Below are 5,000 nucleotides of genomic sequence, written 5' to 3'. Positions count from 1 at the left end.
GTAGACCTACTGTCGGCCGGCCGCCGGGGTAGACCTGCTGTCGGCCGGCCGCGGGGTAGACCTGCTGTCGGCCGGCCGCCGCGGGGTAGACCTGCTGTCGGCCGGCACCCTGGGTAGACCTGCTGTCGGCCGGCCGCGGGGTAGACCTGCTGTCGGCCGGCACCCGGGTAGACCTGCTGTCGGCCGGCCGCGGGGTAGACCTGCTGTCGGCCGGCACCCTGGGTAGACCAGCTGTCGGCCGGCCGCGGGGTAGACCTGCTGTCGGCCGGCCGCCGGGGTAGACCTGCTGTCGGCCGGCCGCGGGGTAGACCTGCTGTCGGCCGGCCGCCGGGGTAGACCTGCTGTCGGCCGGCACCCTGGGTAGACCTGCTGTCGGTTGGCCGCCGGGGTAGACCTGCTGTCGGCCGGCCGCGGGGTAGACCTGCTGTCGGCCGGCACCCTGGGTAGACCTGCTGTCGGCCGGCCGCGGGGTAGACCTGCTGTCGGCCGGCACCCGGGTAGACCTGCTGTCGGCCGGCCGCGGGGTAGACCTGCTGTCGGCCGGCCGCGGGGTAGACCTGCTGTCGGCCGGCACCCTGGGTAGACCTGCTGTCGGCCGGCAGCCGGGTAGACCTGCTGTCGGCCGGCCGCAGGGGTAGACCTGCTGTCGGCCGGCGGCCGGGGTAGACCTGCTGTCTGCCGGCACCCGGGGTAGACCTGCTGTCGGCCGGCCGCCCGGGTAGACCTGCCGTCGGCCGGCCGCGGGGTAGACCTGCCGTCGGCCGGCCGCCGGGGTAGACCTTCTGTCGTCCGGCACCCGGGGTAGACCTGCCGTCGGCCGGCCGCCGGGGTAGACCTGCCGTCGTCCGGCCGCCGGGGTAGACCTGCCGTCGGCCGGCCGCCGGGGTAGACCTGCCGTCGGCCGGCCGCCGGGGTAGACCTGCCGTCGGCCGGCCGCCGGGGTAGACCTGCCGTCGGCCGGCCGCCGGGGGAGAGCCGCTGTCGGCCGGCGGGCCGCCGCGGGACGCGTCGAGCGGCCCGCCCCTCTCGGCCTGAGCGCGTCGCCGCCTTCGTGTCTCCCCGAGAGGGAAGGAGGGAGCCCTCAGAAGCCGGCGGCGCTCCCTCCCCCGTCCGGGCGCGAGCAGACGGCGGCCCCGCCGCCGCCTCGGTTTCTGCCCGCCCGGCTCGATCGGCGGGGCCGCCGTCCGCCTGCAGGTTTCGGCGGGGCCGGCCGGGGGCCGAGCGGGAAGGAAGCCGCCGTGGGCGCGAAAGCCTCCGAGAGAGCGCCGGCGAGAAAGCTTCCTCGGAAAGGGAGGGCGCCGAGGCTCAGGCCGCCGGCGGCCCCGTCGGCCCGCTCCTCAGCCCCCGCAGGCGTTGTCGCAGTGCCGAGCGGCCGGCCGCTTGAGGAGGAGCCGCCCGGGGCGTGGGCGGGGAGGGGCCGACGGCGGCGGCCCGAACCGTCGCCCAGCAGGGGGGCGGGCGGGGCAAGCCCGGAAGGAGGTGCCGAGGCAGGGTGACGTCGGAGGGCGGGGCCGCCGGGCCGGCATCGCCCGCCCAGCAGGGGGCGGGGAAAAGCCCGGAAAGGCGCCGCCGCGGGAGCGGCGGTTCCGTGCCCGGGCCCCGCACGCCTCGGCGGCGAGCCCCCGGAGGCGGGCCCGGGGCCAAAGACCTCCGCGGACCGCCGAAGAGCCGGCCGCCCGCCCGCCCGCTCGCCGCTTCTGCCGGCGATTCGAGTCGAGTCACGCCGGGGGCCGGCGTCTTTCTTCCCGCCGCGTCCCACCGCACCCTCCCGCCCGCTTCCTTTCCCCCGCTGTCCGCCCCCAGGTCCCGCCGGCTGGCCGGTGCCGCTTCTGCTCCCCGCAGGCGTGGCGGGGACGCCCCGCGGCCGGTCGAGCGCGTCGGCAGGCCGGGCGCGGGCCGCGAGCCGCCCGTCGGCTCGGCTGGGAGGCGTCCGGCCGCGCACGCAGGAACGGAAATGGGATGGGCCGAGAATTTCGGATCCCGGCGAAGCGTTGGTGTTCCGCCCCGACGCGAGAGCCGTCCTTTCGGGAAAAAGACGAAAGAAGAAGGGAAGGGGTGGGTGCGCGTGTGGCCGTGGGTGAGGGCGTGTGCCTGCGTGCCTGCGTGCGTGAAAAAAAGCAAAATAAAGCAACGGTCAAAAATACGCCTCGGTCTAGGGAGCGGCAATATCGGGAGGGACGGGGCCGCCGAAGCTACCCGACGGCCGAGGGGCGCACAGGTCGGTCTCCCGCCTCCGGGGCAGGCCGCCGCCGCCGCCACCGCCGCCGCCGGGCACGGCGTCAGAAGCCGCAGGGGGCGGCCGGCGCGGAGGCGGCCGACAGGACTACCCCGGTGGCGGGCGGCCCCGGGAGGTTGGGTCCACCCAGGGCCGGGGCCGCCTGACAGGCCTGGCCCGGTGGCGGGACACGAGGCAAATTTCAGCGGGGTACCCTTGTCTCCCGGACGGGGAAGACCTGCTGCCCGTGGTCGGGGCAGCCCTGCTGTCCCAGGTCGGGGTAGACGTGTTGTCCCAGGCCGGGGTAGACCTCCTGTCCGCGGTCGGGGTAGACCTGGTGTCCCGCGGTCGGGGTAGACCTGCTGTCCCAGGTCGGGGTAGACGTGTTGTCCCAGGCCGGGGTAGACCTGCTGTCCCAGGTCGGGGTAGACGTGGTGTCCCCCGGTCGGGGTAGACCTGCTGTCCGCGGTCGGGGTAGACGTGTTGTCCCAGGCCGGGGTAGACCTGCTGTCCGCGGTCGGGGTAGACGTGTTGTCCCAGGCCGGGGTAGACCTGCTGTCCGCGGTCGGGGTAGACGTGTTGTCCCCAGGCCGGGGTAGACCTGCTGTCCGCGGTCGGGGTAGACGTGGTGTCCCCCGGTCGGGGTAGACCTGCTGTCCGCGGTCGGGGTAGACGTGTTGTCCCCCGGTCGGGGTAGACCTGCTGTCCGCGGTCGGGGTAGACGTGTTGTCCCAGGCCGGGGTAGACCTGCTGTCCGCGGTCGGGGTAGACGTGGTGTCCCCCGGTCGGGGTAGACCTGCTGTCCGCGGTCGGGGTAGACGTGGTGTCCCCCGGTCGGGGTAGACCTGCTGTCCGCGGTCGGGGTAGACGTGTTGTCCCCCGGTCGGGGTAGACCTGCTGTCCGCGGTCGGGGTAGACGTGTTGTCCCAGGCCGGGGTAGACCTGCTGTCCGCGGTCGGGGTAGACGTGGTGTCCCCCCGTCGGGGTAGACCTGCTGTCCGCGGTCGGGGTAGACGTGTTGTCCCCCGGTCGGGGTAGACCTGCTGTCCGCGGTCGGGGTAGACGTGTTGTCCCAGGCCGGGGTAGACCTGCTAGCCCAGGTCGGGGTAGACGTGGTGTCCGCGGTCGAGGTAGACCTGGTGTCCGCGCCGGCTCTGGAAGTTCACCAAGGGGTCGCTGTTTTCAGCTGCCTCCAGTTACGTCATGCTAGGAGGCGGCTAGCGCCGCCGCTTTGCCCCGGTCACGTACGCTACGGTCACTTGCAGGCATCGGCGGCCTCGGACACGTATCTCCGTATTATGGGAGCGAGGTAACGGGTCGTCTCCCCCAGGCTGCTACCGTGCCTGTGTCCTCCGGAGGCGAAGCTACGGGCCGGCCGCCCGGCCGGTCGCCGGCGCTGAGCTCAGAGAGAAACGAAGGGGAGAGCCGCCGGCCAGGGAGGCCCGAGAGAGAAACCGAGAGTGTGCCGCCTCGGCGGGACCGAGTCGCGGGGCTCGTCCCGCTTCCCGTGCTACCCATCGTGCCGGTGGGGCAGCTTTGTTTGCCAGGCCGAGGAGGCGTCGTTGCCGCTGCTTGCCCAGAGAGAGAAGGGAGTGTGTTGCCGCCTCGGCGGGACCGAGTCGCGGGGCTCGTCCCGCTTCCCGTGCTACCCATCGTGCCGGTGGGGCAGCTTTGTTTGCCAGGCCGAGGAGGCGTCGTTGCCGCTGCTTGCCCAGAGAGAGAAGGGAGTGTGTTGCCGCCTCGGCGGGACCGAGTCGCGGGGCTCGTCCCGCTTCCCCCGTGCTACCCATCGTGCCGATGGTGGGGGGGGCCAGCTTGTCGTGATGCCGAGGAAGCGTGTGCTGCTTGCCCAGAGAGAGTGTTGCCGCGCGGGCGGCCGAGGCGAGAAGGGAAGGGCGTGGAGGAGGCAGAGAAGCCGCAGGCGGGTCCCCCCCGCTCTGGTCGTGCTGCTGCCGATTCCGGTCCAGTCCCGCCTCCCTCCCTCCCGCCCCAGCCCTGGGGCGGGGAAGCGAATGCCGGTGGCTGGCGGGCGAGGCGGCGGCGCCTCGTCCCTTATGTGCTCGGCCTTAAGCCGGGGGGCCCCCCTCGGCGGGGTGCAGTTTTTTTTTTTGTTTTTCGGCTGCCGGTCTCGGTGGGCCACGGTGTGGGCCCGGCAGCCGGGGGCAGACGTCGGCCGGGGGCGCCTCTGTCTAACCGTTGCTCGAGCTTCGTTCGAGGCTTTACCACCCCACCCCCGGCCCGTCCCCGAAGACCGGGTTGTGTCCCCCGCCCCGAGTTGTTGTGGCCCTCGTTCCCCCTTCCTCGGCCTTAAGCCGGGGACCCGCGCTTTTGCGGGCGGAATTTGTTTCAGGGGCGGCGGCCGGCCGCGGTGGCCGGCCCCGCCCGCGTGCGGACACCCGAACGCGACGGGGAAAAATGCCCCCGGGCCGAGAGAGAGAGAGATGGCGCGGGCGAGGCGGCGGCGCCTCGCCCTTCCTCAGTTGTCGTGGCCGGTGCGGACCGAGCCACCGTGGCCCGGCGGGCTGGGTTGCGAACGGGGTCCCCGCTTCGTTTTCTTTCGCTCGTAGGCGTGCGGGGCAGAGCGTGGGGGTCTGCCCGCCCGGTCTCCTCCGTATTTTCTGGGGGTGTGAGGGCTTTCTGCCCGCCGCTCCCTTTTGCGGCCCTAAGCCGCGGCACCGAGAAAAAGCCAAGCGTCCGCAGAGGCGTGCGGGCCCCGCCCCCAAGCGAAAAGCGAAGGGGCAGGGAGAAAAACCTCGTGGTGGCGGTGGTGTCGTTGGGGAGTGAG

Source organism: Cyanistes caeruleus, unplaced genomic scaffold, assembly GCF_971803275.1.
Source record: "Cyanistes caeruleus unplaced genomic scaffold, bCyaCae1.hap1.1 HAP1_SCAFFOLD_176, whole genome shotgun sequence".
Lineage (NCBI taxonomy): Eukaryota > Metazoa > Chordata > Aves > Passeriformes > Paridae > Cyanistes > Cyanistes caeruleus.
The sequence above is the reverse complement of the archived record's forward strand: the minus strand, read 5'-3'. Positions refer to the sequence as shown.